The sequence below is a fragment of the Ursus arctos genome, unplaced genomic scaffold (genome assembly GCF_023065955.2).
Source record: "Ursus arctos isolate Adak ecotype North America unplaced genomic scaffold, UrsArc2.0 scaffold_20, whole genome shotgun sequence".
NCBI lineage: Eukaryota > Metazoa > Chordata > Mammalia > Carnivora > Ursidae > Ursus > Ursus arctos.
This window is the reverse complement of record NW_026622875.1, coordinates 21,687,135-21,712,404: the sequence shown is the minus strand read 5'-3', so window position 1 is coordinate 21,712,404 and position 25,270 is coordinate 21,687,135. Positions and strand designations below refer to the sequence as shown.

Sequence of the window (25,270 nt, the reverse complement as noted above, 5' to 3'; positions counted from 1 at the left end):
GGTTGAGAACCATTGGTCTAGTTCTCAATTTCTCAGCAGCGATGGGACACACCTCGAACCAAGTGTTCTCTAAGCTCCGTGGAAACTCTAACATTGTCTGATTTCATCAACTTTGAATCTACTGTTTTCCAGAAGCTGTTTTCCTCCAGAGCCACTAGAGGGGACACTCTGCAACATTAAGGACAAAACAGAGCACTTGGGGAACTTTGTTTTCCTTTCCTTGTGGACTTTGTTGTATCTGATTCAGAGGGCCCGGCCTTTAATAAATAGTCTTTGATGTTGAGAGTGATAACCCTTATCCACGAGACAGGTAGAGCTGTTTGTCTTGTGCTTCGTGCCATAAAAGTCAGTGTTTTTAGATATGGTTGAAGAGAGCAGAGTGCTCTTTGCTTTTTAAACATTCTTTATAAGGCAGTCAGGTGAATAATATTACTAAAAAGAAGTTATGTGTCTCCATGAGGAGAGCCTGTGGGACAACCAGGCTAGGAGGGGAAAGATTTAGGTCTCTTCCTGGTCCTGCCGCTTCCAGGCTGTGTGATGTTGGCCAAGTTTCTTAGCTTTCCTGGTTATATATAGCAGCTGAGGAGATAAGCTGAGAGGTTAAGGTCACACGTGGAGTTAAATGGTCAAGCAAGGGTTTGGATCTGACCTGTCAATTTCATGGCATAGCTGTGAGAATCAAAGGAGATGGTGTATGTGGAAGAGTTTTGAAAAATAGAAAACCCTGTACAAGTTCAGGATGTGGATTCGCAGGTATCAGAAGAGCAAGAGGAGGTGATGACTAAGAGGTAGCGTGGGGGCAGTGAGTGGGGGAAGCGGGCAGGGGTAGCTCCACGAGGGTAACAGAAATAATCCTCCATCTAGTGTTATCAATTATAGAAAAAGACCTCAGTGCCCCCAAATCCTTCATTACTGGTGGAACTGCATCCCTGGGACTTAAGGTTTTGATCCCTATCAAAGTGGACAAACCACTTGGAGGGGTGTTACTTCATGCTCTTATGAGTTGCTTAAACACCTTAATGAAAGTGAAAGATCTACTCCAACACTATTTTTTTAAACTTTTTTCTTTTTAACTCTGAACCACAGTAACAAATACGTTTCACAGAGAGACCCAGCTCACACACATAAAACTGAAACAAAAGTCTTGTACTTGAATTTTTCTGTTTTATTTTGTCACTTGAAACTAATGCTACTTCTGACCCAATAATGGTGGGTACTGACCTGCAGTTTTAAAAACACTGTTCTAGAGGTTTTCAGGGGAGGATAGAGTCCTGGTGCTGGACTGAGGAAACAAGAGATATGACCTCCAAACATTACACAGGGAGCCTCAATGATGAATTTTTTACAGTTTTCTAGGGGCTGATTCTTAGAGGAATGATTCAGGAAGAAGAAAGAAAAGCAATAATCCCAAATTCATCTAAATGAGTGATGATGGGCCACTGAGGAGTAGCCTCCCAGTTGGATTCTCAGAGGTCATGATCTAAACCCCACTCCATTAACATAAAGTATAGATGGCCATAACATAGCCACCACCATAACAAAAATAAAAATCCAGGGGCTCCTCGGTGGCTCAGTCGGTTAAGCCTGTGCCTTTGGCTCAGGTCCTGATCCTGGGGTCCTGGGATTGAGCCCTGTGTCAGGCTCCCTGTTCAGCGGGGAGTCTGCTTCTTCCTCTCCCTCTGCTCCCCCCCCCCAACTCATGTTCTCTCTCTCTGTCTCTCTCTAGCTTACTCTCTCTCTCAAATAAATAAATAAAATCTTAAAAAAAAATTAACAAGTCCGTGAATAAAGATTATTTCCAATATAAGTAATATCAATTAAGAATAAAATAGGATAAGATTTAACAAGAGGAATGTAAGACTTACACACCAAAAGTGATAAAACATTGTTGAAAGAAATTAAAGATCTAAATATATGGAAAGTCTCCCCAGGTTCACAGATCAGAAGACTTAATATTGTTTTTTGTTTTGTTTTGTTTTGTTTTGTTTTGTTTAAAGATTTTTATTTATTTATTTGACAGAAAGAGACAGCCAGCAAGAGAGAGACACAAGCAGGGGGAGTGGGAGAGGAAGAAGCAGGCTCCTAGTGGAGGAACCTGATGTGGGGCTCGATCCCAGGACACTGGGATCACGCCCTGAGCCGAAGGCAGATGCTTAACGACTGCGCCACCCAGGCGCCCCAGAAGACTTAATATTGTTAAAATAAGGATACTCCCTAACTGGTCTAGAGATAGAATTCAATCTCTGTCAAAATCCCGGCTGGAATTTTTTGCAGAAATTGAGAAGATAATCCTAGAAATCAAATAGAAATGCAAGGGATCCAGGGCCACCTGGGTGGCTCAAGTCATGATCCCCCCTGGGATCAAACCCCCAAGTCGAGCTTCCTGCTCAGTGGGGAGCCTGCTTCTCCCTCTCCCTCTACCCCCCAGCCCGTGCTCTCTCTCTCTCACTCTCTATCTCAAGTAAATAAGTAAAATCTTTAAAAATAATTTTTAATAGTTTTTATTTATTTATTTGACAGAGACAGCGAGAGAGGGAACACAAGCAAGGGGAGTGTGAGAGGGAGAAGCAGGCTTCCCACCGAGCAGGGAGCCCGATGTGGGGCTCAATCCCAGGACCCTGGGATCAAGAACTGGGCCAAAGGCAGACACTAAATGGCTGAGCCACCCAGGCACCCCTAAAAATAAATTTAAAAAAAGGAATGCAAGGGATCCAGAATGGCCAGAACAATCTTGAAAAAGCACAAGGTCAAAGCTGTAGTAATCAAAACAGTGTGGCGCTGGCATAAGAACAGACATCTAGATCCATGGAATAGAATTAAGAGTCCAGAAATAAACAAATATTTATAGTCAGTTGATTTTTAACAAAGGGGCCAAGACAATTCAATGGGGAAAAGAATGGGCTATTTTTAAAAATAAACTATTTATTTTAGAATAGTTTTAAATGTCCAGAGTTCTTGTGAGAATATTCTTTTCAACAAACGGTTCTGGATATCACAGGAAAAGAATGACTATGGATCCCTACCTTACACCATAAAAATTAACTTAGAGTGGATCATAGACCTAAATATAAGAACTACAACTATAAATCTATTAGAAGAAAACTCAGGTGTAAATCTTTATGACCTTGAGTTAGATGACAGTTTCTCAGATATGATACTAAAAGCACAGTGATGTAAGAGAAGATTGATAAATTGGACTTCATCAGCATTAAAAACCTTTCTCCTTCAAAGAATATCATAAAGAAAGTGAAATGACAATCCACCGACAAGGCAATAATATTTGTAAAACATATATCTGATAAAGGATTTGTATGCAGAATGTATACTCAACAATAAGAAGACAAATAACCCAATTAAAAATGGACAAAGGATTTGAACGAACAGTTCTCCAAAGAAGACATACAAATGACCAGTAAGTTCGTGAAAAGGTGCTCAACATCCTTTGTCACTAGGGAGATGGAAATCAAAAGCAAAATGAGATACCACATCGCACCCACTCGGATGGCTAGAATCAAAAAGACAGACAAGAAGAATGTTGTGAGGATGTGGAGAAATCGGAACTCTCACACGTCACTGGTGGGAATGTAAAATGGTGCACTTTGGAAAACGTTTTGACGGCTTCTCAAAATGGTAAACATAGAGCGCTTGCTTCGGCAGCACATACACTGAAATGTTAAACATAGAGTCACCGTATGACCCAACCCAGCAGTTCCACTCCTTGGTAGCTACCCAAGACACACAAAAACGTATGTCCACACAAAAATGTGTACTCAAATGTTCGCGGCAACATGACTTGTAACAGTAAAAAATGGAGACAACTCAAATGTTCATCAACTGATGTATGGGTAAACAAAATGTGCTACATCCACACGATGAAGTATTACTTGGGCCTAAAAAGGAATGAAGTACAGGGGCACCTGGCTGGCTTGGTGGGTGGAGCATGTGACTCTTGATCTCAGGATTGTGGGCTCAAGCCCCATGCTGGGCATAGAACTTACTAAAACAAATTTAAAATAATAAAATAAATAGAATTTTTAAAAAAAGAATGAAGTATGGATAGATTCTACAACATGGATAAACTTTGAAAATATTACGCTAAGTGAAAGAAGCCAGACACAAAGGCCACATATTATGTGATCCCATTTATATGAAATGGCCAAATCTATATGTAAATCTATAGAGACAGAGAGAAGATTGTTTGCCTAGCACTGGGGGGAGGGATGGTACATAAGTGAGGAGTGACTACTAATGGGCACATAGTTTCTTTTGGAGGTGATAAAAAGCTTCTAAAATTCTATGACAGGTCACAGAATTCTGTAAATATACTAAAATCCATTAACTTGTACACTTTAAGTGGGTTAACCTTATGGTATGTAAATTATATCTTAATAAAATGTGTTTCTAAAAAGTGAATGTTATGAGAGAAATTAGAGGCAGCAAGTGTAGACCAGTCTTATGAGGAATTCCTTGAACCCGTAAAGATTTAATTAATTTATTTTTTAATTACGAGTATATAACTGCATTTGTTGTAACAAAGGATTGTCCGATGATGTATAGGTTAGAGGGTGTCACTATATTTACTTCTCTGTGTCCCCCAGTAGATGTTTCGCCCAATTCTGATTTTATCCTATTAGAAGCAGCCTCAGAACACATAGTACAAGGCTCTGCATCTCACTTAAGCTTACTCATCATTTCTCCTTCTTTCCTTTCCTTTTCTCTTCACATTATCCTGGCCCCACAAGGTAAACTGAAAAAATAATCAGCCTCTCTTCATCTTATTAGAGAAATAACTACCTGTGTACATGAAGCAAGCAAGGCCACCAGGCCTTTGGGGAAGCAGAGTGGGGAGGTGCCCAGAGCCATTTTCTGCAGAGAGAAAAGGAAAGAATAAACAAGCCTTCTGCCAAAAAATGCCTGGAACTTAAATCGCTTTCCTCAGCTCAAGGTCAGGCTGTGTGTGGACTGTTGACAGTGACCCTGATGAGTTGTTGCTCCCTTAATTAAACGCATGTGGCTTTCTCTCTTCTGAAATTCACCTTTGCTAATTCCACCTGCCTGGGAAGTCAGACCCCCCCCCCCCACCCAGCACAAGTGTAATTCCTCAGAGTGGCAACTGGCAGCGCTCCTAGGAACAAGGTAACTACAGGATGTCCCCAGTTATCAGAGGCATTGATCTCCTGAGCCCATGAGAGGGGTCTCATGACCACAGTGGAAGGAAGGCTGTGGAGTGGTGTTATTGAGGAGGCCAGTGACGACTCCCTCCCCCTCTTCAGCAAGGGGCTGGAAATTCCTGGCATTTGTCTTCCTCTTGGAATGAGACATTCACTCTAGAAGAATCATGGAAAAGTACAAATCATGAAATCAGAAACCCCAGAAGGAGAAGATACCTCCAAGGTCATCTTTATCCCAGGCCCAGATACCCCTGGAAGCAGATGTTCTCCTCTTGCCAGCCCTCCTCATCTTGGCTTGAACACAGCCACTGACAAGACTCGCACTCCATCCCGGAAAGGCAGCTGATGCCTGATAGGGCTGTGCTAAGGGCAGCGACTGCCACTGGCAGGTCCAGTGCTGTTCCTGTCACCTCCCGCTCCTCTCGTACTTGAAACACACCATTGTGCTAGCTCCTCCTCTAGCCCTTGGAGTCTTTGAGAGCTATCTTGTCTTTCTTCCCTGTAGTCTTCTTGCCTGTCCCAGACTAGGGCTTTGGCTGCACTGACCCCCCATGTATGCCCATTAGTCCAGGGGGCAACAAAGACAAGTCTGGGCCTCGGCCCCTCTGATGTACTCTGTCCACTGTTCTCTCACACCCTGCATCCAGATCCCCCTGGCTTTGTCCTCCCATCCTAGCTTCTCATCCCCACTTGGACCTGACAGTGAACATGCCCTCCTGACCACTTTGCGTGTCCCACCAAGACTCAGACCTTGTGTTGACCCATCAAGAGTCCATGAGGCCCACTACTCTACGCAGATCATCCCTAATTGCTCCATTCCTTCCTTGTGCAATTGGTTTTAAGCCCCATCATTACCTTACCTTTGCTCACCTGAACCAGGCTGCCCTTGGTCATTATTCACACATTGACCTAAGCCACTCACCATGGTGGTTCAGAACACAGGATTTGAGATCAAATAATCCAGGCTCTGCCATTAACCAGCTGTGAGACTTTTGAGAAGTGTCTTAATCTCTCTGAGCATCCATTTTCTCATCTATAGAATTGGGAATAATAATAGTACCTAACCTCATAGCTTTGTCATGATAATAATGATAAATGAGGGGCGCCTGGGTGGTGCAGTCCTTAAGCGTCTGCCTTTGGCTCAGGGTGTGATCCCAGCATTCTGGGATCGAGCCCCACATCAGGCTCCTCCGCTAGGAGCCTGCTTCTTCCTCTCCCACTCCCCCTGCTTGTGTTCCCTCTCTCGCTGGCTGTCTCTATCTCTGTCGAATAAATAAATAAAATCTTTAAAAAAAATAATGATAAATGAAATAATCTTTGCAAAGCACTTAGCACAGAGGCTCAAACATTCACTGCAAGTATTCAGTATATGTTTTCTACTATTTTATTTTACAATTGTCATCTAAACTTATCGAAATACATTCATCATGCGTTTACTGAGTCCCATGCCAGCACAGGGATATAAATACCCCTCTTAAAGAATGGTGCCCTCTTAAATCCAGGAGGTGCAAGCTCACACTGACACCCGGAGAGCAAGGAGTTGAGGCCTAGGGCCGTTGCACAAAGGCACTGACCGCTGGGCACTGCCCCAGAAATGTGACGAGAGCACCTTCTACCTTTCCACATGACTTCTAATACCACCTCTATCCCCTGCTTAAGGCAGCACCACAAGGAAAAAGGGGGATGCCAGAGGGAGAGGTGAGAAATCCCCAGAGAAACACCCTCTTCTGCTTCTCTCTTTGACAGAGTGGCCAGGCCTCTGCCATGCAGGAGGGTGACGTCCCTTGGGGAGGCCTTGCTGAATCTGCCTGTTCCGGAAGTAGGAAGGGCGACTGGGGGTGGGGAGACAGCAGGAATGTTCTCCTGGCTTGCTGCTCCGTACAGGCTAGTGTGCTGAGAGGAGGGCCTCTGGACATCAAAGGTTCCTTTTGTCCCCTTCCGAGTGGCAGGGCAGCCAGGCCGCTGGCGATGACTCAGGCCTGGCCCTGACGTCACCCACGCCCGGCCACTGGCCTCCCTCTGCAGCCAGGAAACTGGCTGGGGAGTGGCACTCGCAGCTGCAGCAAATCTCAAAATAAGGAGGCAACTGCCTCTCTCCTCCTCCTCTCCATCTCCCCACAGCACACCTTTCTTTTCTTCTTCTTTTTTCTTTTTTTAGCCTCATGGAAGGTTTTGCTTATAGATCAACTTTCAAAATGTAGGAAGTCAGAATGGGTGACATCATCAGAAAAATATGTGGAGCTGATCTCAACAAGAAGTGAAGAACCCAGAGCAAGAAAGCGGTTATAACTCCTGAGCCCAGGGAGTTGGCAGCGTCTGGGTTTCAGAGGAGCCAGCGTCTCCGAGTAAGTGAAGGCCCACCCCTGGCCCCCCTCACTCAGTGCCCTACACTGTGGGGCGCCATCTTGTTTCCTGACACCTGTGGCTTGGCAGGCCCCAGCCCAACGGGAGGGAGTGGGGATGCATTTGGGAGACTTTCCAAAGACAGCACCAAAGGGATTTTATCTGATCTCTCTCTTCTCACAGGACCAGACAAGAGTGCCTTTCCTCTCAGAAAAAAAAAAAAATATATATATATATATATATGTGTGTGTGTGTGTGTGTGTGTGTGTGTCTGAGTGTGGGTGTGTGTGTGTGTGTACACGTATGTATATGCTGAAACCCTGGGAAAATGGCCCAAGTCGTCCCTTCCCCGGTCAACCCTCTTGTTTTGTCTCCTCTTCCTCCTCCCGCCCTAGTGCTCTGTTTTGGACTGCCAGAATGTTTGTTCAGAGTTCTGAACTGTTTGCTTCCTGGATCTTAAACCGAGTAATCAGACACAAAAAGAAACCCTGTTCTAGGCAAATACGTGCCCTATGCCGTCAAAAAGTATTTTTGCACTTAACCTGGTAAAAGATGGCAGCTCTGGTAAGAAAACATCCACAACCCGCCTTTCCAGAGTGTGTTTCTGGTTGCCTCAGATTGTTCTGGTCGCGCACCTCCATTGTTTCATCACCGTGTTTATAGAGACTTTATTTTAATTCCGACTTGTGCCATTGCATCTGGAATGATATTAAACACAAAGACAGATACAATGTATCTCTGATGTCTGTTTTAACATCACCTAAAAAACTTAAGTCTGTGCATAGCCTATAATTTTACAAGCTCTGAAAGTTCCTAACCAAGAAAGTTAAGTTCCTGAGAGCAAAGTTTAAATGTGTACGTAAGAACTGCAGAGCCCACAGGCAGTCATACCTAGTGTTCCTAGCCTCCAGTGTCATCCCCTGAGTCAGCACCTAGTCTTTGTATAGCTTATTTAGCAGAGTAGAATCGTGCTTTATAAATTCTATTTTATAATGATTGGAGGGGGATGTATTTTTTAAAATTTCATTTTAAAGGCAATAGGGAAGTTTGTCATTTACTGGAAAACAGTGGCAAATTCCATTGTAATCTGACAACAACCTATAGAACGTAACCATATATTTGTTTTGTAACTCTAATGTCTTTGCTTTGTACATCTTACATTTCTTTTTTGTTTTATTTTAATATATCAGGTTGTCTTGAAGTGAGACTCTGCTAAATTTCTGCTCTTCTGGCTTTAAGATCTGAATGCTGTGACCACTAATTTGGTGAGTGTCATTTGCCCCTAATGGCTGCTTAAATTTAAGTTTATTAATTCTATTCCCTTGGTTTATAGTAAAATTTAAGGAAGGGGGAGAAAGCATAGGAACTTCCGCACACAAGAAAAACAGCTGTATCCAAAAGGACATGTAAGCGTTAGTATAAGCTAATTGCTGTAATGGACTGAAAAATGTATAATGGCTCAAACACAACACAAGTTTATTTCTTGCTCATGTAACAGGGTGTAATAGGGCAACTGTAACACGTTCATTCAGGGCTACAAATGGAGAGAGTCTCCACCTTCTGCAGCGTGTGGTTTTTAAGGTCACCTGGAGTGTCTCCACTCCCCAGTGGAAGAGCAAGAGAGTGTGAAAAAGTGCACATGGAAGGTTTTTACAGGCCATGCCTGGAAGGGATGTACAACGCTTCTGTTCACGTTCGCTTGACTAAAACTCAGTCACATGACCATGTCTAACAAAGGGGTCTGGGAAATGTAGTCCCTGGGGAGGCAGCCACTTCCCAGTGATGGCTCTGGAGAGTTTCTCGGTATGAGGTAGTCCTCTCTGGCACAGCATGATAAAGAATTTAGAGATGCTCAAGGATAAGAGGGCAGAATGAAGCCATGGGAGAAGCAAAAAATTTTCAGATATTTAGTATTCCCTGACCAACTTTCTTAAGTAACATTTGGCCATATCGGCAAGGAGCAGTGAGTGAGATTTTCCTAGATGCTTCTGTTCTTTCCAACCCTGAACCTTTATATGAGCACTACCATGCTGCCAGTGGCTAGTATACGAGGAAAGACATTCTTCCCTTTATTTTCCCCTCCAGGATCCTCTTGGTCTAGGACCATTTTGGCTTTGTTTCCTGGTTTTGGGTCTAATCCTGCTCGTTGGAATTATCGAACAGAATTCTGTCCCTCCAGCTTTGAGCCCCAAGCCTATTGGAGAGCTCATGGTTTCTTTAGTTCATGGTTCTGTCTGCTCCTGGGAACTTTCGGAAGCTACCCTGCCTGATCTACTCCAGATCTTGGCACACTTTTTAATCTTGTGTCCATTGGTGGGGAGGTGGAATCCCTGACTAAGATGGGATCTTAAACCAAATTATTAGATAAGCATTTAAAAGTAGATTAAAAAGGTTGAGGCTGGAGAGAATAGTGCAACCTGAAGGATTTGATGCATAATTCTAGCTTTTTCTTTTCAAGAAAAGTTTCAAAACGTATACTGAAATAATGAGTGGTAAGGCCATAACCCCTGTTTGGAGAACTCTGAACTAATTTTACATTTTATGTAGCCTTTTTGCCATTGTTGGTCTTAGCGCAGAATTCCCCTGCTGGTAAATATCAGAAACCATATGGTGGGTGCCTTATGATGCCCCTAAGGCGTCATAAAGACCTCCAATAAAAGTGGACTACATGTGCTTGCTTCAGCAGCACGTATACTAAAAATGGACTACAGTCTTTGCCTGAGCTAGTTCTCTAGTCTTGTTGTCAATATCTGGCCAGACATGCTGGTTTCTGATTGAATTTTGCCCCTGGACTTGACATTTCTGGCACCCACAACCCATACCCTGGAGAACACACATTGTCCATTGTGTGGGAAGGCCAGCTACTGGCCAATTTGACACAGCCTCTCGGGCTCTCACGGAGCCTGGTGCCTGGCCTAGTCTCCTATTACTGCTACCTTGCCTCTGCCCAGGGCCCTCACATCAGGAGTGGTCTAAGGAACAGTGGAACAGAATAAGTTGATTGGTTACAAAAATGCTTTAATCTTTAACAGTTCATTGGCTGTGCCTTGGTTGGTCCTGGAAGTGTCTAGGGAACCGAGAGCTTGTAGAGGAAGCTAAAGAGAGAACCAAGTTGAATGGGGGAATGCAGAGTCTGCTTAGGAGGGTACAGCCAAAGGAATAAGTTGACAACAAGGGCTAGTTTTCAAAAGCTAGAGCCAAGTGGGGACAATCTGTTGCCCAAAGTCCCAGTCTAATGGGACTAAGGGCAAGGCCAAAGGCCACAGTCGAGGAGGAAAGGTGTTGGGGTCCATTCACTTGGGAGACTTGGTGGTCACAGTTTGTTAATTTCAACTGCATGTGATAATGACTCCTCGAAGCACTAAGTATATAGGAATTGACATACGAGTATGTGTGTGAAGGTGGTGGGCTGGGGTCAACCTCCTGATTTCTGATGTCTAGCTACCTTGATAACATGGCAGGGAGGGATGTGGAATCGCCAAATCAGAATTTCCATACTGTCAGCACCATTCCTCCACAGCATTGGTACAGCATGCTGGGTGACCTCACAGACACACCCATAAGGCAGGGGTAACAAGTATACGCTTTGTAAATATTTTGACCTTCAACATTTTCAATAGTGTCAAAGTAGACATTATGGGAAAAACTTGACTTTTCTTGAGCTTCCTTAACTTTAATCTTTTATTTTATTATTTAAAAAAATTTTAATTCCATGCAAGGGGTATAGTTAAAATTTGGGGCACCATAGTCTTTTTGGAGCTTAGATCACCTGAAGAGCTTAGCTTGGACCTGTTGATCTGTGATGTGCAGACATGAACCGAGCACAGCAGGCTGATATAGGTAGTGCCTAGACCTGTTGGTTATTTTTAAACCCAGAGGTTTTATTGTTTTCATAGCACAGAAGTACAAGCCCCCTTCTTACTCTGGGTCAGCATTTATGAATGTTCTTTTACTCCCTTTAGAGGGTTTTGCAATAAGGCCACGTCATATTCACCAAAGCTAAGAATTCATGGTAATAGGGCTTTGTAATTTCTCTTGCTGAAATCCCCCGATTTCTTGTCAAGAACGAAGTTGGAAAACACCACACTTGAAAACTTCACGGTTTTGTTTTTAACTCAAGAAGCCTCTGCTTTTCATCAGAACTTGAAAGCTTCCTCCCGCCTCCAAAATGGTATTTTTAAAGCATGTAAAACTGAGATTCTGTCAGGATAAATAAAGCAATATATGTGAAATGGTTTGGGCAACTTAGAACAATGTATGACAAGTCAAGGTATTGATGAAAATAATTGTAATTATGGTCAGCATTGGTGTTTTAGCTTTTGATAGTGGTATTAATATTGTAGGTCTCATCATTTTAAATTTTTTGTCTCTTTTTTTTAAAGATTTTATTTATTTATTTATTCATTTATTTATTTGAGAGAAAGAGAGAGAGAGCACAAGTAGGGGAGAGCACAAGCAGGAGAGAGGGAGAAGCAGGCTCCCTGCCAAGCAAGGAGCCTGACTCCAGGGAACCTAACTCGGGGCCCCATCCCAGGACTCTGGGATCATGACCTGAGCTGAAGGCAGCCGCCTAACCGACTGAGCCACCCAGCTGCCCTCATTATTTTTTTTTTTGTCTTTCTATTTTTTTTTTAAAGATTTTATTTATTTATTTGACAGAGAGAGAGACAGCCAGTGAGAGAGGGAACACAAGCAGGGGGAGTGGGAGAGGAAGAAGCAGGCTCCCAGCGCTCCCAGTGGAGCAGGGGGCCTGATGTGGGGGCTGGATTCCAGGATCCCAAAGTCAGGCTCTGAGCTGAAGGCAGACCTTAACAACTGAGCCACCCAGGGGCCCTCATTTTTTTTTTTTTTTTTTTTTTTTTGTCTTTCTAAATTGACTTTCATCTGCGATCCTTAGTACCACTCCCTAACTAGCACAGCATGTGCTAGTTATTTTTTTTTTAAGGTCGTTTGGAGAGGTCTGACTGTAGGCCAGATGCCTAACTGAGAGGCTTCTAATCTTACTTTGAGAGAGGTTTTGACCTGGGGCGGGGGGTGTCACTGAAATCTCTGCGAGAGAATGGAAAACCAAAAGCAAAAACAGTGTTTCCTGGCATTCTAGGGGGCTCCCAGTGCATTGGCCACAGGAGGCTTTGAAACCACTCCACAGAAGCATTGTGCTTGGGTAGTGTCTCCCAAATGAGAATGGAGTCCATTGCCTGTCCAAAAGCCCCTAATCCTGAGTGCAGTCGTCTGCTTGGTGTTATGGGGCGGGGGATTATACACAGAGTCAACAAGCATGAATTCAACCCAAGAGCAGTAAAGAAGGCGTTACTTAAACTGTGAGCTCCCCTCTGTGTCCCAGATCCTGTAGTCTGTTATCTTTGAATGTAGTGGGCAAGTAGTATCTAGTGAAAGGACTTTCTCATTGACCCCAATTCCTTGGCATCAGCTATACCAAGGTACTTCACAAAAGAGAATGTAGCTTAAAATTCACCCCAGGCACCAGACTGAGTCTGAATCATACTACAGCAGCCAGGCTACAACTGGCCTGGACTCCTAAGACACCTCTCTTCCCTCCATGTTCACTCTACATGAGGCAAATTCCTTTTTGTTTCTTTTAAAATATTTATCATTGTTTCTCAAATATGAAGTCATAACTAGCTACTATACAAAATCTGGAAAATACAGAAAAATGTCAGGGAGAAAACAACAGTCTCCAATAATCTAACAACTAGCAACAATTCTGTATTAACATTTTGGAAAATGTTAATCTTTCCAATTTTTCATACATATATAAATATATATATATGTATATATATATGTATATATAAATTATTTGACATGGTATTTTATATGCTTTTTTTCACCCCACTTACAATTATGTTGTAAACGTTTTTTCCAAGTCATTAAATGGCCTATGAAAATTTGATTTTTAATAGCTGTGTTTCCATTGCACTGATATGTCTTACTTTATCCGTTCTTTTTTTTTTTTTTTTTTTTGATGGGCATTTTGATTGCCTGCAGTGTTCTGCTGTTGTCAATCTGTAAACATTCTTGTAGATAAATCCTTGTGAACATCTTAGGGAGAATTCCTAGAATTGAGTCAGTAGGTCAAATGACCTGTTTTTAAAGTTCCTGACGCACATTGGTAAATTAACCTCCAGAAAGACACCAGTGTCTATTTCAAAACCTAAGTCCTGTTCAGGTTCTCATATTAAAACACATGCTCCTAGGCCCCAGTGGCATCAGAAGCTCTGAGGAGGGAGCCTAAGAATATACTTTTTAATATACCCTCCTAATCCTTATGCACATTAAAGCCTGAGAACTGTTGATATACTGCATCCAATTCCATAAACATTCATTTCAGCAAACAGGGAACCCTGAGATAGTCTATCTAAACCAGAATTTAACTTAAAGGCTCTTTTTTGGCCTCTGAGTTTTAGATTTTTTCCTTAATTGTGGTATGGTATAGTTGAAAGATTGTCAGCTAGGGAATCAGGAAAACTTACTGTAAATGTAAGGTAACTGAGACCCAGAATGGGTCATTTACTTCCAGGTGGTTACCCAGAGATTAAGTGGCAGAAGTAAGACTGGAACTTGGTTAGACAAAGGGCCCAGATCCCCCCACCCTTGGGGTAGCAGAGACAAGGCACCAATGAGAAGACAGATTCCTCAGGTGAGACTCTGCCTCAGCCAGAAAACTTTTATCTGCCTTCTCATAAGCAGGGCCATATCTCAGGATACGTGTGGGCAGCCCAGACCCCATGAGGGGCCCACGTGCCCACCTTGGTTGCCTAATTAAGCCAGACCACTGTGTGCCCTAAGCCCTGAAGCGGTAACATGGAAGCTGAACTGAGGAGGACATGGGGCAGCCACAAAGATCCATGCACAAGAGCAGAGTAGGAGATGGGGTCCCGAGTCAGAAGGCAAGAGAGCAGAAACTCATATTGTGATCAGATTTAGGTCAAGGCAGGCATGAGCTGAAAAAAAGACAAAGCCAGAGCTAGAGGGGAGCTGCATGATTCAGCCTCAAGGATGGGGTCCCATTACATAACTTCATAGTCTGGGAAGGTACCTGCCCCTAGCTGCACCTGCCTCTTTAAATCTGAGAGGTGCTGAGCACTGGGCTGCCTTCTGACAGCAGGTAAATAGAAGCACCTGGCCGAAGGAGGGGCAATGGATTAGAGAAGAGGCCCCTGAAATTGGGAAATTGGGAAAATTCTGTTACAACAGAGAATATAGTAAACAAACAACTACCAAATTTAATTTTCTTTTATCACCTTCTAAGAGGATGTATGACCATCTATCTTGTCTGCATAACTCTGCTCAAGCCGATTAGACTTCACCTGATGGCATATGGCTGCCCCTCCTCATACTACCACCCCAGCTTCTGGAGGGCCTCCCTCATATCATTTGCTTTCAAATTCAGCCTTCACAAACTGTTCAGCTCCTGATAGTTCCTAGTTCATGTTCATGTTCAGGTTCTATAAATCACCATTTAGTTTCCTCCATGCTCAAGCCCACATCTTTCTCCTATGACTGCACCAGGTGAAGGGCAAGAGCCAGAACCGGAAGGAGCACCTCTGCTGCAGCCCTTATACATGCTTAGGTGGCTGGGAATTTGCCTGTGATCACCAAGCTTCACTGCTTCTGTGCAGAGTCTTCATTATCTCTTAGCTGATCTCACACAGGATCACTGCTCTCCTGATTTTTGGCCTTGGGTCCAAACTCAGAGAGCCAGGGTCAGGAAGAGTATGGATTCTGGGGAAGTCCACTACGTCCCTTCAATCAGGGGTACAACAGATGAAGGGTGACCTCCCAGACATGGCTGGAACAGTTCAAGTCATTGCTCTGATGTTGGCTCTATGCAAAGCCCATCTCCCTGGCATCCTTTACAACTTCCTTGGCCAAGGCACCTCCTGATACTTAGAGTTCTAATTACTGACAAGACCTGGATTCCTGGGCCAAGAAGATTCATGTGGTGGTGACGGCAGTGCCTCCAGATCTAACCCCCAGGAGGTAGATGTTGGATTCTGTGACATCCAGACAAGGTGTCCACATGCTGCCAGTGAATCTTAGATGATAAACAGAGTAGGAAGTCCAAGGGCAGAAAGAGTTCAGTGGGGCCTGTGATCTGACAAGGTGCCACTGGTGATCCTTTTCTTCCCTGTCTATGCTGACTCCATGTCCACTCCCCACACATCTTGCTAATGAGTAGCTAACTTTAGGAATAAAAAGCATTCACACAGTCTCTGGCCAAAGCTGCTGGACAGCCCTGGCCCAGACAAATTCTGTCTCTGCTCCATGGCTGTCATATCATGGCTTTCATATCACCTCCTGGGAGAGTGACACTGGTACCAAGTCTGCCTGTTGGGCCAAGATGTACTGCCTCAAAGAAGCCCAGCATCCCCAGATGGTGATGTCCCTCTATTGCGTTCAGGAGCAACTGGACAAATCTGAAGACTCACCCAGTATTAAGAGCCCCATTTTCCATCACTGAAATGCCAGACAGCTCAAACTGCTGTGTAGGCAAGTATTAGGAAAGCTGGAACAGTGAGAGATATCTGAAGCCACCCCACCCAAGCTCTGAAGCCACCCCCTCACCACTTGACTGCCATCTTGACTGGACCAGCAAAAGGAATCCCTACACATCTATCAGAATGGCTAAAATGACAAATGCTGATGTTCCCGTATGCTGGCAAGGATGTGGAGAAATTGGATTGCTTATGCACTGCTGGTGGAGACATTAATGGTGCAGCCACTCTGGAAAAGAGTTTGACAGTTTTTATGAAGTTAAACATACATTTACCATACAGTCCCACTCCTGGCTGTTTACACAAGAGGAATGAAAACTTACGCTCACACAAAAGGCCATATATCAATATTCATAGCAGTTTTATTTCTAATAGCTTAAACCAGGAAACCAGCCAGACATCCCTCGAGGGGAGAATGGATAACAAAACTGTGGTACGTCTGTACCATGGAATTCTATTCAGCAATAGAAAGGCACACACTTTACATACAACTGGAATGGATCTAAGGGCATTATGCTGGGTGAAAGAAAGCCAATCTCAAGGGGTTACATACTGTATGATTCCATTTATAGCATTCTCAAAGAGACAAAATTATAGTGATTGAGAATAGATCAGTGCCAGAGGTTAGTGCTGGAGGAAGGTGTGACTCTAAGAGGGTTAGCATGGGATTTCTTTGTGGTGATGGTGGTGATGGTTGTGATGATGGCTACTCCAATCTATACACGTAATAAGATATCATAGAACTACACACACACACACACACACACACACACACACACACACACAGCAGGTAAAAACTGGTGAAACCCAAAGAAGGTCCCCACCTGAATTAATATTACACCAATTTCAGTTTCTTGCTTTAGACAAGGTGCTACACTCGTGTAAGATATTCTCCTTGGGAGAAGCTGGGTAAACTTATATAGTTACTGTCCTATTTTTGCAACTTTTTGTGACTCTTAAACTATTTCCAAAAATGTCATCAAAAGCAACTTCTAAGAACTTTTTTTTTAAGTTTATAAAAGGGGGAGGGTGTTCCCTGCCCCAAGAAAGAGGGATTCGGTGGCTGGCCTCTCTTTTATGAGGATCTCCTATTGTTTATTTTGCCACTTTCTAATTTATGAGTAGGCTTCTACGGCCTCAACCTCTGCTTTTCAGAGACAGCCCATCTCAGATAGAATCCAAGCTCAAGTACTCCAGCACTGAGTGTGAATATGCCCCCTTCCCCTCCCTGAGACTTGTAACTTCAAAGCGAGGTAAAGACTCAGAGATCTAAGAAATGGTCTCACGGTGAAAATCTAGGACAAATCATCCTTCTTGCTCCCGCACAGTGATTTCTTTTCTGGAATGGCTCTTTGTCTTCTCCGCTCTTCATACAGATTATTCTCTTCACCTTTGCCAAACGGCCCCTCCTCTAATGGGAGGAAATTAACCCTTCTTTGCCCCCTTTCAATCTCATTCGGCTGAGGGCTTGCTTACAGCCACACTGCTCTCCTGAGGCTTGTGCCACGGCTGAATGCTACAGCAGGAGATGGCTGCCTTCCCTTTGAAGCATTTACGCCTCTGTCGAACACCTTTTTGCCAGATTGGGCTGTGGAAAGGACGGTTGTGAAATTAAACTTATGGTGAGCTGCCTGGGTTTGCAGTATGGAATTGCACCAGGCCATGGACATTTAGGTCAAGGGGGTCCTCTGTGCTCACTACCTTGAGGGCCCCATCTTAATGAAATTCTAGCATTATTTACTCCCTGGCTTTAAGGAGGGGTCCCCAGCATCACCGAAGATGGAAGCTGAGCATATGGGGCCGATCACGTGGCATCCTGTCCGGATATGACAAGACACTCACACATAAGCCACTGTCCCCCAGGACTGGCCTCAGCCCCCAGTTTCCTGCCATGTGTTATTACGGGGACTCATCTCAAGGGACCACAGTGAAAAAGGACATAGGTGTGCCGTTCTTGGGCCTGGCAGGGGGCTATAGATCAGGACAGTGTGCTAGAAAGGTGACAGTTTGAATTGTTGATCCTCAGTAGGCGTTGGTGAATCTCCTAGCTTTGCACCTTTTGGTTTCAAAACCATTCTGAACAACGGAAAATGAAACCTGCAACTTATTTTTAGCTGTTCATGCTAACTCATGAGATTTCTTTTTGCAAACCAAATAGGATAAGGCAACTTCAGAGGGCTAAACTTAATCTAATTGACTTAACTAGCAATCAAGCCTCCTTCTCTGCTATTTCTCAAGTGACACTTGGTCTCAGGTGATATATTGGCCAGTATTTACAGTTTTGCTTAAAATTATATTTAGTTGAGCTTAAAAAATTTAAACAAGTATACTATAACATTTTCTTCTGAGAGGAATTGAGAAACAAATTATAAGCCCTGTTACTAGAATCTGTTCATTAATTCGCTTATTCCATAACCATTTATTAAGTACCTATTTACATGAAAGCTTGGAATTTTTTTATTAATTGGGCCAGTCTGTTGCATTACAAAGAGCAGAATACTAGAAATTAAGGAATAGGGCTTTTATCCTCATTGCTCGAGGTCTTCAGATATAATACTGTCTTTGAACCTGATTTTCTTCACTTCCAAGAAAGGGTTGAGATGGCATCCTGCAAAGTGCCTCCCCATCCTATCGTTCTATGAAACGTGCTCAGACACTGAGGGCCGAGGAAATGTTGAGGCCCATTTTGGAGGCAGTGGTGTTGCTATCAGACTACTCTTATCTCTGTCTCCCCTTTCCCTGTTGTAGAAGGGACAGATTTAAGCAAAGCCTGTGGTCCGCTTGCCAGACAACTTGTGGCTCCCCTTGGTAAACAAGTGACTAAGTACTTGAAAGACTTCCTTAGGTATTTTCAGTCCCCAGGTCCACTCCTTAGTTCATGGAGCAAGTTCTCCTATTTTAGGAAGTGGCTTCATGAGACAAAGCTAAAGATTCCACTGACGGTTGGGGGAACAGAGAACGGACTCCCAATTTGGTGTTGGTCAGTGAAGAGCAGACCCATATGAGCCCTGTCCACTGCCCCAGACGATGTTCTAGGTGCCAGGGGAGATACACAGATCTTACAGGAAGCAAACCATTGACATGAGTAAAGGTAGATAATTCAATACAACAAAAACTTATTCTGCTTTTATCTTCAGTCCAAAGGAAGTGAAGATTCACTGAGGTTTGTTAAACTGCTCTGGTGAAATGAGGTGCACGGTTATGGCCTCTCTGAGCTGTGTCATTTATCTGAGAGAAGAGAAAGCCAATGAATTTGTTCCCAGGTACAGTCTTGGAGTATTTCTTGCCCAGGAGGAAAGGCTATCAGGAGAGGATTATGTTCTCACATAGGGTAGCTTTTAACAATCTGTGAGAATTCTTCCTCTTCCACTTTGGTTTACATCCTCACCCTCCCTCTTCACCCTACTTGCCAATCTCTCCAGAAAGAAGAAACTCAGCCATCTTGCTGAATATGTGTTTTGCCAATGCAGGATCTAGTAAAACCTTGTTGTTCTACTTGCTCTCCACTTGGGAAGCAGCAAGCAGTCGTGACCACAAATGAATGTGTGACTAGGGATGCAGGAATGCTCTTGATCTCCACGTGCTCACAAGGGCTTTATTAGTGCCATATTACAAATGCACTGAGAAATAAAAGCAGGAACGATTCTGTTTCTAAAGTCAAGGTAGTGATATCAAAACAGTGGTGAGACGTGTTGAGGATATTCCCAGAGGAGAGTACTAGTTGGATTACAGGGGGGCAGAACGTGGTCCACCAGAGTCTCCCTTGCAGCCCTAAGTCACTTACCACCTTTTCTCTGTTGAAAACCACATGGTTCACATTTCTCTCCCCCCTCCAGCTCTTTCCTGGATGGTAACCTCAGTGTGGTCCCCAAGGTTTGCTGCCTTGTCCTTGCCATCAAATATATAGCCCTTTCTCATTGTTACAAGATGCTAGTGGATAGAAGTGAGACAGCTCGTTTCTAAGAATTGGAGGCTTCCCAGAGTTCAGATTCTTCAGTCCTGTCCGTCCATCAACCATTCACTCTACTGCCTCATGAGCACTGAGCAACATAATCCTCCTCTCATATTCCCAGGCAGAGTGGAGCTGATTAGAAAGCCCCGTTTGAGAGCCATCTGGCTGGTATATAAAATTACTGCCAATGAGCAACATAGTCAGCTGGCCACATAACCAGGAGGCAGGAGACTTGGAGTCCAGCTCTTGGCCTAACCGACCTAAAAAGCAAGCTAGGCTGGGTTTTTTAGAATCACAAACTGTTCAGAGCTGGAAGGGATCTTAGGGTCAAAACGTATAGGTGCTAACAGAGAGTTAATCACTAAAATGGTACATTTGAAACACTAACCACGGTTGAGGAAAAATCTCTTACTCAAAAGTTAGGCTTTGAAAAGTCGGTTTTTAATATATGTTGGGGAAGGGACTCATAACACCAACTTAGTTTATCTGTTCAGGACAAAAACGTTATTTGTGAATGGAAACCAGATCAGTCTTGATCGTTACACTGACTTTTCTTTAACTGATAATTTAAATTACAACAATCTAACAACCTGATAACAAATTTATTCACAAATGCTGAATATATGAGGTATAAAAGGGAACAAGATATACATTTTAATACAGCAAATGGGCAAACTCACTTATTAAATGTGTGATCTTGGGCAAGTGACCAGATCCCTCTCAGCCTCAGCTCCTCATCTGTAACAGGAAGTCACCTGGTGGAATGAAAGTTTTCCCACTTCTTTCGCCTCATAAAACATTTCCAAATTACAAGAAATCGCCGATCCAAGTGGCTAATCTGCTTTCTACTCTTAACTTTTCAACGTGGTCTAATTGATTCCTCCTTTTTAATTTTATCTTTTCCACCTGCTGGTCCAGCCTTTCTCCCGTTGGTGGCGTCCTAGGTACCCACAATGCCCAGGGCCTGGGAGGTTAAGTCTGGTTCATGTGAACAGAGTTAGTCCTAGCTTCAGGGAGTGGGGATCCCGTCTACCAGGATTCTGCACAAGAAGAAGATTCCTACATCAGGGCAGAATGTGGATGGAGGAGGTTTTATCCTCTGAGAATTGGTGGAAAGATCTAGACTTTGGAAATGGTCAGACTTACGTTTGAATCCTAACTCTGCTACGTACTATGTGATGAGAAATCCCAATTAGTTGCTCACCCAAATTTGACGATAACTAATGCTCACCTTGAAGGATTATTGGGTTAGAATTAAATAATATAATACAGCCAAAATATTGAGTATGTAGTAGGTTCTCAATAAATGGTAGCTATTACAGACTTAGCTCTGATCAAGGTAGAAAGCAGAAGTTCCTGCCTAGCTCTCTAGGCAAGATATAGATGTTCAAAATAGCATTGGACTTTCCAAAAAATTTAAGTTAAAATATCATCCAAAGCCATTTTTAGTCATTGATAAATTAAGTCACCATGTTGTTTCCAGGGCTAAATACATTCTTATAGACAGATGAAATAACCTCATAAATTTTCCAAACTTCTTAATTCTAAGAATTTAAACAAAAATGTTATATTTGCCGAACATTTCATTTGTAAAAATTTAGATGAGAATGGCCTAACCTGATAACAAATTTACCCACAACTATTGAATGTCCATATTAGGTGTAAAATGGAAACCAGCTGTAATTTTTAATGCAGTGAATGGAGTAAAGAAATGTGCAAACCAGTCCAAATGTTTATAAACCAAGGATTCCTCTGGGACTCAGTGCCCTGACTTTACTCTTTTTTTAAACATACAGAGTCAAGCTTTGTTCATACTTGAATTATGTACTTTGCATAAGCCATGCAATTTAACTTTAACCCACAGGACTGAAAATAAAATGAGCTCAGACTGCAGAACAACAAGACTGTGAGCAAGGAAGAGTGTTAATCAAAGTAAAAGACACACCCCTTACTGCTGCCTCTGTCCTCCTCTAGCCTGCTCCTACCAGATTATTTAGCGTTCCTTAGACTTGACTCCTCAAAGTGGCAGAGACAGGTTACAATTTTTATCATGAAAAAGGGACTTGTCTTTGAATGTTTGTGTATATGCCCTGAGGAACTTGATGAGTAGCACATGATTTTTGAGAAAATCATAAGTGAATGCATACCCTTGCCACTTGTAATCATGACAAAGCCTAAGTAATTCAGGCATGAGCATGGTTTGGTTTTTGCTTTTTGTTTTTTTTTTTTTTTAAGTGCAAAACAGGATTTACTAGTTGAGAATGTCTGCCTAAACAAGCTCATCTATCTGAATGCTTTCAACTACAGTTCAAATTTGTTTAACACAAGCAGGTTTGGTAAATGGGCCAAGTTTGCTCATTGAGCATTTTTAGAACATCACAAAATAAACCAATACGTAGCTTTTAGGCTCATTTTGATAGAAGGTAGACAGAGAACCCACTGGGAGGTTTGGAAACCATTTGCCCTGGCGAGTTTTAAGAGTATCAGTAGCTGGGGTGCCTGGGTGGCACAGCGGTTAAGCGTCTGCCTTCGGCTCAGGGCGTGATCCCGGCGTTATGGGATCGAGCCCCACATCAGGCTCCTCCGCTATGAGCCTGCTTCTTCCTCTCCCACTCCCCCTGCTTGTGTTCCCTCTCTTGCTGGCTGTCTCTATCTCTGTCGAATAAATAAATAAAATCTTAAAAAAAAGAAAGAGTATCAGTAGCGGACATGACCACATTCACCACCATGTTCCTGGGAGGACATAACCCTATTCACTCATGTCATGAGTGCCTGATATGGATTACTGTCCTTGTCACTGTCATTTATTATCCCAGGCAGAGGAGGCAGCGACTTAGTTCTATGTGGTCAGAGTTAATTCTATATTGCGTTTATTTAGCCTACACGATAACAATTTGTGAGTATCTTCACACGATTGTCAGATGTTCTTACTGGGAAATATCTGAACAGACACAAATAGCATCAAATGCCTAGGTGTTCACTTCAGCCTCCTCCAACCCCACTCTAAGGACCCTGCTTTAGGGTTCAACGTATATTAAATTGGTACCTTGTAACTCAGCCTGAGAGTCTCTCTAATTTTTGACCCCCATGGTAAAAAGGAGGAATTAGCCTAAGGACACTCCATTCTAATTTTCTGTCGCTGTCGATGCTAACCAGAGCTCATAGAGCAATGTTGTGGGGGTGGGGAAGATGGTTCCACCATTGGTGTTAGACCAGGAGCTACTGTTTCCGTTAAAGCCACGTTTATTTCTGGAGTAGTTGTGGGGGAGAGATGTGCTCCAAAGAGAAGAGGATTCCATGTGGTTCAGGTATGACTGACCATCTGGACAACCCAACCCAGAGACTAAGTATACGGGATAGAGGTGGGCTGCTGCTTTCCACATATTGAGCTGAAAATCACTTGGGTTCTGGGGAAGGAGATAGAATAAAAGCTAGAAACAAAAGATCCGGTTGTGAAACCTAGTACCTAAGTTAAGATGTTTGAATACATTTTCTCCTTTAAAAAAATTCTGGGGAAATTGAATATTTTTGCTAACCTGACTATTTTTAGCCAGTCCTCATAGAAGATCGAGGCGCTGGGAAACTAGCAACCCCAGAAAATATTAATTCATTTTTGCACGTGTTAAAATTAATTAACATTAGTATATTCAGTGATACAACAAGGCAATTAAAGACTTTTGGAGAGATAAGAAGAAAAACATAAATATATATTCAAAATCAGGCTCATAGCATTTTATAAAAATGTTGGCTTACATCCAGGATCTAAGAGTGGGGGTGGGTATGGTTTCTTTGTAGCTGAAGAAAGTGGAAAAGACTCTGCTTTATTTCCTTAAAAATAAAAGACTTCTTGTTTTATACAGCATGGTAAATGAAATGCTTTTCTGTTTTTTACCTGCTGCAGTTTCTGGAGGAAATTTTTCTAGCAAGCTATGCTGTTTTCCTCTCTTCAGGGACATGGTGACACTGGTTTTGTAGCAAAACAGTATTTGCTTATTAGGCATTTCTTCAAAATCCTGAATAAGCAGCTCTTTCCACATTTTTTGTTCCACATGTTAAACATTTCATTGCAATTTGAGCTTCAATTATGTGTGTGTGTGTGTGTGTGTGTGTGTGTGTGTGTGTGTATTGATAGGAAGGATTGAAAGAGGATGCAAAAGAATTCTTGAAGGTTTTTTGTTTAAAAAAATTAATTCCTACAATTATGTATTGGACTCTCTACAGAAGGCAATTCCAATTTATTACACAGAGCCAAACTAGATCTCATCAATCTTAAGCGGCGGGGGTAGGGAGGTGGTATTGAAGAAGACGTGAAATTTGGTGTTTGAGTAGATGAGATTTAATTTTCGGAAAACATTTCACTCATAAAACGGATGGCACCCCAGTGTCAGCCCTGACCTCCATGATGTCAATGTCATCGTGCAAGCATAGCTAAGATAAGCCTCAAAGTAAAACAAAGAAACATTGCATTTCAGCACAACACCATTTCTTCTCTTATAGTATGTACTATGTTTATACATACAGCCTTTCGATATTCCTGTTAATGCCTTGTTACTTTACAATTTAGCTTTTGGAGAGGGAGGGAGGAGAAAAATCATTTTGCATGTTCTATGTTCTGAGCAAGCGCGGTAAGTATGCTGCTGCAAGTCTTAACATTATTTAGGTCAGTATCCTAAGGATAGCTTTTATCGTTCACGATGGTCAGCTATACATCCAAAGGAATTCAGCATCAATTTATTTTTCTGTACTGATTTTATTTGCTTCTAAGTTTAAGCAAATTCGTTCACATTTTAATACAATTGCAACTGAGGAGGTATCTGCCATTCTGTACTGCAGATACATTTAGCACGATACATTTACACGGCTTGTGGTTAGAGGTTATAGCACGGATACAGACAGCCCGATCATGCATTCTTCTACAAGCCTGCCGGCGTCATTGAGGATCTGAAAAATAATCTAGAAAAGCTATACCCTATATTATATTATTTTTTACTTTGCAATAGCATAACAGTTCTTTTGTTTTGTTTTTTTGTTGTTGTTGTTAGCAATTCTATGAAATTAATAGTCTAGAAAATGCATCCCAAACCAGATACATACTGTATTGAAAGCTTTCTTCAAGAAGAAGATATGACAGTATTCATTCCAGCTTATTTTCTTCATTAGCAAAAGGATTGCTTGATTCTCAGAAGCAAAAGGACATATTCATTGTGCAGCAGCTCTGCTTAAGTGTATGAAATGCCTTCTACTGTCTGGTTGCAGAATTTGGAGTTTGCTAAACAGTGTTTAGTGAT

At 42.7% G+C, this 25,270-nt stretch overlaps 1 protein-coding gene and 1 long non-coding RNA gene across 6 annotated transcripts in view; one reads left to right on the top strand and one right to left on the bottom strand.

Annotated features, from left to right (window-relative positions):
• ZBTB38 (zinc finger and BTB domain containing 38) overlaps nucleotides 1-25,270 on the top strand; it is a 132,590-nt gene that overhangs the window by 48,919 nt on the left and 58,401 nt on the right. For 3 of the 5 annotated variants that reach the window (XM_044383452.3, XM_044383451.3, XM_057316050.1), the window contains exons 3-4: nucleotides 7,330-7,516; nucleotides 8,705-8,779. The gene's annotated coding sequence lies outside the window, so the exon portion shown is untranslated. Of the gene's footprint in view, nucleotides 1-7,033; nucleotides 7,517-8,704; nucleotides 8,780-25,270 lie in introns of those variants that run through there. The other 2 variants (XM_026497152.4, XM_044383453.3) reach the window with 1 other exon arrangement.
• LOC113254008 (uncharacterized) lies at nucleotides 1,145-25,226 on the bottom strand. The gene is made up of 3 exons (XR_003315626.3): nucleotides 25,077-25,226; nucleotides 8,057-8,212; nucleotides 1,145-5,327 (listed from the first exon to the last, which is right to left on the bottom strand). It is a non-coding gene; the product is annotated as an uncharacterized LOC113254008 (long non-coding RNA).